General features: G+C 48.0%; 1 non-coding gene across 1 annotated transcript; it reads right to left on the bottom strand.

Moving 5' to 3' along the window:
- Window positions 1-5,480: 5,480 nt before the first annotated feature.
- Window positions 5,481-5,584, bottom strand: LOC115509487. The gene has a single exon (XR_003967385.1). It is a non-coding gene; the product is annotated as a U6 spliceosomal RNA (small nuclear RNA).
- Between the last annotated feature and the right edge of the window lie 4,219 nt (window positions 5,585-9,803).

The following is a 9,803-nucleotide window of genomic DNA, read 5'->3' as shown; positions in this document are numbered from 1 at the left end:
TCCTGGGGAGGGAGGGGTTTCCACAAGGTTAGGGGCCAGTGTAGGGTCCTGTTCACCATCATAGTGCAGTCCTTTTTTTTTTTTTTAATGTTTGTTTACATTTGAGAGAGAGACAGAGAGTGTGCGAGCAGGGGAGGAGCAGAGAGAGAGACAGAGACAGAATCTGAAGCAGGCTCCAGGCTCCGAGCTGTCAGCACAGAGCCCAATGCGGGGCTCGAATTCATGAACCATGAGAACATGACCTGAGCCAAGTCAGATGCTCAACCGAATGAGCCACGCAGGTGCCCCCACAGTGCACTCCTAATAAGGAGTGTGAGAGAAAGTGGCTTGGTGGGGCCTCTCAGCTAGTGCGGCCAGAGCAGACCTCTCCGCTGAGAACCGAAAGACACGCTTTGAGATGCAGTCCCCTCCTCCAGAAGCCATCCCTGGCACATTCCTCCACCAGGACCATTATTCTTCATTGGCCCCGCGCTGGCCCCCATCACAGCAGCCAGCTTGCTGTATCACCTTCGCCTGTGTGCTGGTGTGCCCCCCTCACCTGGCGCGAGCACTTCCAGAAGAGGGTGCACAGAGGCCGCGCTCCAGCAAAGCTCCTGGGACCCAGGGCCGACCAGCCCCCTTGGAGCCCCGGGTCAGGGGGAGAGGTGGAGGAGCAGGCAAGAAGGTTGCAGAAGCCTGCAGACTTCATTCTGTAGATGTGGGAAACCGCCCACGTCCCCTGTGTCTGAGCAGGGTGGTGACCCAGTGTGGGTGTTAGAGAGTGAGGCGGGCCTCTGTTGTCTTGTAGCTGCCCGGCGTCCAGCCCCCTCGTGCCTGTCACCCCGGCTCCACTTGGGGGGGCTACCGCTGTGCGTCAGGCTGGTAGGTGTGCTGCAGCCTTTCCCACGGAAGGTCCGCCTCCTCCACCTGCTTGGGGCTGCCCACCTCCAGGCCCACTCTCCTGGGATGGGGGCAAGTGGGACGAGAAGGGGGGCGCTCACAGGCCACATTCCCATGGCCAGGAAGCAGCCCCAACACAGAGACCGCCCACCTGGTACAGTAAGGACAGGGTCCCTCCCTCTGAGCTATGATGGCATTCACCATTTACTGAGCACCCGCCATGTGCCAGGCTCCATTTCTTTGCCCCCTGGAGACACTCTTCTCCCAGGTAGTTTTATCAGTGGTCCCTTACTTCATGCGAGCAGCCCCTGCCCATTCATCCTGTCCCTTCTCAGCACTCCGCACACATCTTACCCTGGCTTTATTTAGCTTCCTAGCATTTCTTGCCACTCTCCAATTTTACAGGATGTATTTCTTTGCTGACTCATTTCTACCTATTTTCCTGGCTGCCCTGTTAGCCCTACAAGGGAGGTATTTGTCACTTCGCTGCTGCATTTCCGAGAAAGATGGCTGGCAAATAATCAGCCCTCGATGGATGATTGTTGGGTAAATGAATAATCGAATGGGTGTCATTTACCCCTCGTAACCACCTCATTCTCCAGAAGAGAAAACTGAGATGTTGAGAGGTTCAGTCGGTTGTCCAGCAACTCGCTGAGTGTCTGGCACCCAGTGAGTGCTTAATAAAAGTTAACCGTCAATTTCCTTTCTGTCTCCACATCTCCCCACCCTGCTAACAACGGGGGCCTCTACTCTGGTTTCATCTCCATCCCAGCTCTCCCACTGCTACACACTAAGTCCATTCACCCCAGGTCAGTGATTCAGTGCTTAACACAGGGGGGCCAGGATGAATAGGGCTGAAGCACCCCGACTGGGAGGAGCTGGAACATGGGCATGCAGGCTGGAAAAGCAGCACCTCACTCCTCCTGCTGTCAGAGTCCCGTCAGCTGCTCGGCTGGGTGGCAAACCCAAAGGCCAGTTTGCAAATTTGAGGCAGAGCCCGAAGAGTGCAAAGAGACTGTCCGTCCCATAGATGGCGAGACTGAATCCAAAAGCAGGTACTAGAGGCTCCCAAGACATGGCCGGTTAGGGGAAGAAGAGTCAGATGTGAAAGGCCGCTGAGGCTGCTGGGGCAGACCCAGCCTTGAGCCTCGGCTCAGCCACTTGCTTTGTGATCTTAGGAAAATAATTAGCCTTTCTCAGCCTCAGTTACCTCCTCTGTAAAACGGGGAGGATAATGGTGCTACCTCTGAGTCACATGAAATCATGTACATAAAGCATTTATCAGAGTATCTGGCATATATCATGCACTCAACATATGACAGGTATTTGATGATGATGATGATGATGACGATGACAATGGTCATGACATATATTGGAACCCGGCCTTTAGGACCAGAAGGAATCTTAAAGGTCATCTGTGCCAGTGTTTCTCAAACTTCTTCATCCATCAGAATGACTTGGTTACAAATACAGATGCCCAGGTCCCCTCCAGATCAAGCAGGGCCTCCTGGCAGAGGTAGGAGTCGTTCTTCTGCTTCTAAGGAGCTCCCCAGCTACCGACCATGTCTGGCTTCATCGGAGCAGAGTCTGTTGAGGATCCAAATACTAGTGCAGTGCACAGACCTGTGGGCTGGGAGGCAGAAGTCAGATTGAGTCGGCCTCTGACGGACTTACTCCGGAATCCTGGGCAAGCCCTCTGCCCTCTCTGAGATCCATCCTTCCTGTCTGTACCTTCAGCAGTTTGGGCAAGTCAAGCACCTCATCCAGAAGCAAGCATAAGACCCAAGGCCTGGATTGCCATTATACATCTAGAGCCTGGTGGTTTTGCTGGTGAGGCTCCGGGTCCACACAGGGAGCATGAGGAGAGGGAAGACGGTCGCCATCTGAGCTCCCTGCTTTGGAGAGGCCAGGTGGCAGGCCCCCATTTCAAATCCCATCTCGGCGTGTGACCTTGAGTGAGCAGCTTAGCTCTGAGGCTCTGTTTTCTCATCCTGAAGGTAGAGATGCTCCTCCTCACGGTCTAAGGTCTCTGAGAGGTCACTTTGGCAATGCATCTGGAGCTAGTGGGCCTTCTTAGATACACGAGTGCTCCAGCCACACGGGGCCTGGCTGATCACTGGCCAGCTGACCACAGGCTCCTGGTCACCTTGGGAGGACGGTGCTTATCACAATTCCACCCCCAAGGTCTTCCTCAGGATAATCTGTCCCGGGTGATTCATCTCGTGGGCTGGGCCCTTCCTCTCAGGCCTGAAATATCTCCCTCCCTTCACCATTCCTGGGTCAGGCCTGTGACCCCTGCCATGTGACTTCCTCTGGGGACTGGCCCTGGGCTCCTGCCTGCCTGCCAGCCCTCCAGTCCCCGGCTAGTGACCCATTCTGGGCCTGACATATCAGGCAGGGCTCAGCTAGGGCGGAGGAAGCCCACAGCTTGTTGTGCTGGGGAAAAAGTGCATTCCCCACGTCCGGCCCTCACCCTGGCCCAGCCACACCTCTGCCTTCAGCAGGCTGGGCTTCCGCCGCACATCCTGGCCTAACCTGACCTGTTTATCACCCAGCTCCCACGTGGTGCCCTGCCCCTCAGGCACACACATTCCCAGGGAGGATTCTGGGCTGGCTGGAGCAGAGGGGTTGGCCGGTGTGCCTCACAACTTTATGGAAGTCACCCTTTTCTGGAGCCAAAGACAGCTCTTTGGAGAAGGTGAGGAGATGTGGACCCACATCCCAGCTCCACTGTGAGCTTGCTGTGTAACTTTGGGCAAGTGAATCTACCTCTCTGGATCTTAGTTTACCTAATTTTTAAGTAGAGAGAAAAATACCTCCATCTCCAGTTGTTGTGCCCTTTAAATAAGATAATACAGTCTTACTGATGTCTGTGCTTCACCTCCAACCAATTAAATCGGAATCTGAGGGATAGGTCCCAGGCATTGGATGCAGCCAGTGATGGAAACCGCTAGTGTGGAATAATTGTTAAGAGCCAAAGCTTTGGAGGAGACCAACATGAGTTTGGATTCTGGCCATGTTATATAAGTATGGACCCTTGAATAGATTATTAGCCTCTCAGAACCTCTGTTTACCTGCCCATAAGATCGGGATGACAGTACTTACTTCCCAGTGCTGTTATGAGAACTAAAAGGAGTAACACATATTATGCGCTTTGCACATGTGAGCACCCCAAGCGACCCATGTGAGGACAAGCACCTTGTCACTTCACCACTGTACCCACTACAGCTGGCTCTGTGCCAGAGTCACATTTGGCATTTCAAACAAATATATGAACGTGAGTAAGTGTTATCACCATAGGTTAAAAAGCGATGAAGAAATATCACTTATCATGACCTGCCAGAATGAATAAAATTAAAAACAAGGAAACAACACATGTTGGCGAGGATGTGGAGAAAGGGGAACCGTCTTGCACTGTTGGTGGGAATGCAAACTGGTGCAGCCGCTCTGAAGTACGTGTGGAGATTCCTTAAAAAGTTAAAAATAGAACTACCCTATGATCCAGCAATTGCACTACTGGCTATTTACCCAAAGGCTACAAAAAGACAGATTTGAAGGGTCACATGCACCCCAGTGTTTATAGTAGCATCATCAACAATAGCCAAACTAGGGAGGGAGCCCAAAAGTCCATTGGCTGATGAACGGATAAAGATGTGGTATATATATGTATACGTATTTATTAATTTTAAATAGAAATATATATATAATGGAATATATATATATATGTCTATCTATCTATCTATCTATCTATCTATCTATCTATCTATCTAGATACATAATGGAATATTACTCAGCCATCAAAAGGAATGACATCTTGCCATTTGCAACCACATGGATGGACCTAGAATGTATGATGCTAAGTGAAATAAGTCAGTCAGGGAAAGACAAATACCATATGATTTCACTCATATGTGGAATTTAAGAAAGAAAACAAATGAACCTGGGGGGAAGAGAAGACAGGCAACCATAAAACACTCTTCACGACAGAGAACAAACTGAGGGCTGATGGAGGGGAGGTGGGTGGGGCATGGGCTAGATGGGCGATGAGTGTTAAGAAGGGCACTTGTTGTGATGAGCACTGGGTGTTCTATGGAAGTGATGGATCACTGAATTCTCCTGAAACTGATATAATACCTTATGTTACCTGGAATTTCGATAAAAACTGGAACAAAAAATAAAATAAAATAAAATAAGAAACATCAGTTATCATGAGACAAAGCTTCTGTCTTTTGACAGACTTAAAAACGTACAGATCCCAGCATCTGTTGTTGCTAGGAGTGGCCATGGCTCTGTGGCGGCCACTGAGATGTAGATGGAAGTCACAGGTTCTTCGTCCCTTGCGTTTTCCCCTCTTTGTGGTCCTCGGGCTGCCATCTCGAGAACGGCAGAATGAAAAACTAGAAGGATCCTGGGACTCACCGGCCTGGGTGAGCTGCCCTTGCAGCCCAGAAGGCAACTCTGGGCTTTCGTTTTTCCCCCAAGTGAAAAGAAGATAGACTTCTTGTTGTTTAGGCCTCTGGCTGGGGAATTTTTGTTTCTGATAGAAGGAAAACAGATGCTTTGGACCGCCTCATTGTTCTACTGTTTTTCTTTTCTTTTCTTTTAATATGGAACACTTCGCGAATTTGTGTGTCACCCTTGCACAAGGGCCATGCTAATTTCTATGCTGTTCCAACCTCAGTATATGTGCCCCCAAAGCGAGCACACTCATTTTTCTACTTTCTGTCCATAGTCATCAGACTCCAGATAAAGCTATGCCAAGAGGACCCACTAAGAGGGCTGAGGACTTCCTGGCACCACAGAAATCCCAGTCCTGAATGTGATCCCTTGGAGTAGAGCTAGCCATGGGTTCCTATCCATGCTCCTCTGGCCTCCTCAGAAGGTTCAGAAAGAGGGCGTGCCTCCCCCATGCCCCCTAAAACTAAAACTCATGGCTCCCATTGCTCTCCTGAGCACTGTCTCTGAAGTCAGGCGAATATAGATGAGAATCTTGACTGTTGCACTGTTTTGCCATGGGCAAAGTGTCTTTGAACAAGCCTGAGGTCACATTTGTCAGTGGGACTATGTCAACCAAGAGATACAGTTAGACAGGGAACTTGGAGGGAAAAGACAAAGTAACAGGACCAGAGGTAAGCAGTGCTTCCAAATAAACTCTGAACTAGGTCTAAACATCCAAGGGAAGGGAGGTGGCAGAGTAAATGTGATTATCACAGACCTTGGCATTATAAAAACAATAGCCCAGCAGCAGAATGTTGGGCGTGGGCAGGGAAGAGTGTGAGGGCCTTACTTTTCTCATCCTTCACGGTAGGGAAAAATAGAGCGGAGTGAAATGTGTAATTTAAAAAAAATACATGACCCCCAACTTCTTAATATTCTTCATAATCTTGGGGGGTCTTGTAGGAAATAATATCTGATACGGTAACAAACCAACGAGTAACGTTAGAACTGCTTTTATTTCCATTAAATTCTTTTTCTTTAGTTAAATTCAAAAATCAGTAAGCTCCATATGTTATTTTAAAATTTAGCATACAGAATAAGAAATAGGTGTACTGTGAAGAAGCATCATGAGCAAATGGAAAAGAGATGGATGATTGACTCAAAAAGATTTTTGGAAAACTACTTAGTGAAGAATAACTAAGCATTTAACTTACACCATAGTAAGGGGTTTATTAAAGATTTTAGTGTAAACAATAAAACTCTAAAACACTAGGTGAAAATAGATGTGTCTTTTAACTGGCATGAAGGTAAAAAGGTATCTTTTCTAAGATAAGATAAAGGCAATGAAAGAGATCACAAAGGAAAAAAATGATGTAATGAAGTTAAAATTTCTGTACATTATAAAAAAGCAAACACAAAACTATACACAAAATATTCAAGTACATATTCACTTAAGTAAAAATAATTTTGACTAGAGGTAGCTACCCTTGATACATAATAAAAGGCTCTAAAAATCACGATTCCTCTAATAAAGAAGAACATGGATAGCCAATTCTTGATTGAAAAAACATTAATTAGAACAAATATATAAAAAATCACCAAACTCAATCCTAGAGAAATAGGCAATAGAGCCACAATAAAATACTATTTATAATCTGTACACTTGACCAAATATACTTTAAATGTGAATTTTCAATACTCACTGAAACAGGTATTCATGAGGGGCAACTGGGTGGCTCAGTCCATTAAGCATCTGACTCTTGAATTTGGCTCAGGTCATGATCCCAGGGTCATGGGATCAAGCCCTGCATCGGGCTCCCTGCTGAGCATGGAGCCAGATTAAGATTCTCTCTCTCTCTCTCTCTCTCTCTCTCTCTCTCTCTCTCTCTCTGCCCCTCTCCCCCACCCCACGTGCTCCCACCCTCGCTCTCTCTCTCTAAAATAAAAACAAAACAAAACAAAAAAAACAGGCACTCATGCATTATTTGTGAGGTTATAAATTAATACTAATTTTAGGAAAGCAAACTGAAAATCATCTCAAAAATATTCATAGTCCTTAAATGAGTAATCCTACTTCTAAAGATATAATCAGAGATAGGTTCACAGATATATGCATATGCAAAGATGTTTACTGCAATGTTATTTATAACAGTGACAATTAGCAATAATCAAAATGTCCAACTTTAGGTAAATAAGAGAATAAGTTATGATTTATAATTCATGAACTTGATAGAATATTATGCAGCCATTATAATGTTGCTTCCAAAGCATATTTAAAGACTTGGAGGGGCACCTGGGTGGCCTAGTCATTTAAGCGTCTGACTTCAGCTCAGGTCAAGATCTATCAGTTCATGAGTTTGAGCCACGCGTGGGCTCTGTGCTGACAGCTCGGAGCCTGGAGCCTACTTCGGATTCCGTGCGTTCCTCTCTCTCTGCCCCTCTCCCACTCATGCTCTGTCTGTCTCTCTCTCAAAAATAAGTAAACATTTAAAAAAAAAAAAGATTTGGAAATTTTTCATTATTTAACATTATTTCATTATTCATTATAACATTATTTCATTATTTCATAATTAGTTAAATAAAAACTCAGGACTCAAGTTTATATTTGTAGTTGTTAAAATAAACATTACAAATGGAAATCAACAAAAAAATTAGCATACAGAGTGTGATCCCACTTTATAAAATTCTTTCGTTTCCTTCTTTCCTTTCTTCTACCCTCCCTACCTTCCTTCCACCCAAACTTTCTCCTTCCTTCTCTCCTTCTTCCCTCCTGCAATATATATGCCTAGAAGGATATCTGGAATGATGCTGCCTAATATTATTCCTGCATATCTGGGGTACTTGAATATATGTGAGCCACCCTCCCATTTTGGCAGTATTTTGCTGTATAGTGTGGATTCTTTACAAAGCATTTCGTATTTTTATAAGACAATAAAATCACTTTCCAAAAAAATTAATCATACCTACTTCTGTAGGGTTCTCATGAGCATTGACTAAGATAACCAGGCAAGCACGCGGCACAGTGTGGGAAGCAGCTTTCTGAGACCGCCCCAAGATTCCTGCCTTGTGCTGGACATGCCCTGTACACGCAGCTCCTACCTAGAAGGTCCCCTTCCCTTCGGTAACTTTCTACTCATCCTTCAAAACCTACTCCAATGTGAAACAGGTCCTGACACCTATGCCCCATTAATCAGACTCCTTCTCCAGACACACAGACTCTGAGCAGGGACAGCTCAGACAGCAGAAAAGGTTAGAGAGTGCCTTCAAAAAGCAGCAGTGTCCAGGAGTGACTGCTCAGAAGTTTGGGGCACCTAAACCACCTGGGACAGCCCCGCTCCTGCTTTACCGACCCTTGTCTTCAAGCACCCCCATTCCACTATCTCGCCGGTATCCTTCCAACAACTGTTGCTATGCAAATTAGTAAATTCAGCTTCTGCAGCCTACAACTCAAGCCGCCAACTGTTGCCGTTTTCCCGGCACCGAGTTCAAAGCTACTAAATGTTTCTGGAATGAATCTATCTCAGTCACACACAGAGTTGTTATAAGAGGCTATCCTTGCCCCAGGCCAACTTTCTAAAGGATGGGAAACGGGACTGACACCTGTGCAGCCTCTTTCTGAGCCGTCTTGGGTTGGAGGGCAGGGCGAGCGCAGACGGTTCTTGCTCGCTAAGGAGCTATGCCTACCTTAAGGAGAGGAAACGGGTTCAGCGCGTCTAAGCGATGGGCTCAAACCACTGGGGCAAAGCAGAGAGCCAGGTCTTCTAAAACACGCCCAGTTTGGTCTTGAGTGCTCCCGGAGGATGCTGGGCCGGAGATCATCCTGCGTCCACACTCACTCAGCACATAGATGGCTTTTCACACGTGCTCACTGGCTCCCGAATCCTCCAAGTAGCCTCAGGAGAGCGGAATTTTCAACAGCTCCCTGGTGCAGATGGAGAGACGGAGACTCAGAGAGGGGAGGTGCTCCAAGTTCATCCAGTTGTGACATGGGAGGCCCTGGACGCGACGCCAAGTCCGCCAAACTCAGAACCGTCCCTCAGTCCGCGAGGCCACCGCGATGACGTAAACCCTGGGAGACCCTTTCGGGGTCACCTGGGACCAATTCCCCCAGAGCGGACCACCGTTAAGTGAGGAGTTGGCAGGTGCACGGGCGTGCGGGGGAGCTTCGTAGGCGACTGAAGAAGGGAACGAGGTGTGCCCGGTGGAGCCGAGCTGTGCGCGCCACAACCCGAGGTGGGCCTGGCCCGACCCAGCAGACGGCCGCGTGACTAGCCACGGCGAAGGTGAGAAATTACGAGATTCCACTGGCTCAGAGGCTAAGCACGTGTGAGCCGAGCGAAGCCTCGAGCGGGGCCGAAAGGGGCCGAACGGGGGCCGAGCGGAGCCGAGAGAGGCCGAGTGGAGCCGACTGGTGCCCGGAGCGAGTCGGGTGGAGCCGAGTGGTGCCAGGAGGAGGCGAGCGTCAGCGCAGAGAGTCACGTGGAGCC

The sequence above is a fragment of the Lynx canadensis genome, chromosome A2, assembly GCF_007474595.2.
Source record: "Lynx canadensis isolate LIC74 chromosome A2, mLynCan4.pri.v2, whole genome shotgun sequence".
Classification (NCBI taxonomy): Eukaryota; Metazoa; Chordata; class Mammalia; order Carnivora; family Felidae; genus Lynx; species Lynx canadensis.
This window is presented reverse-complemented; position numbering and strand designations above follow the sequence as displayed.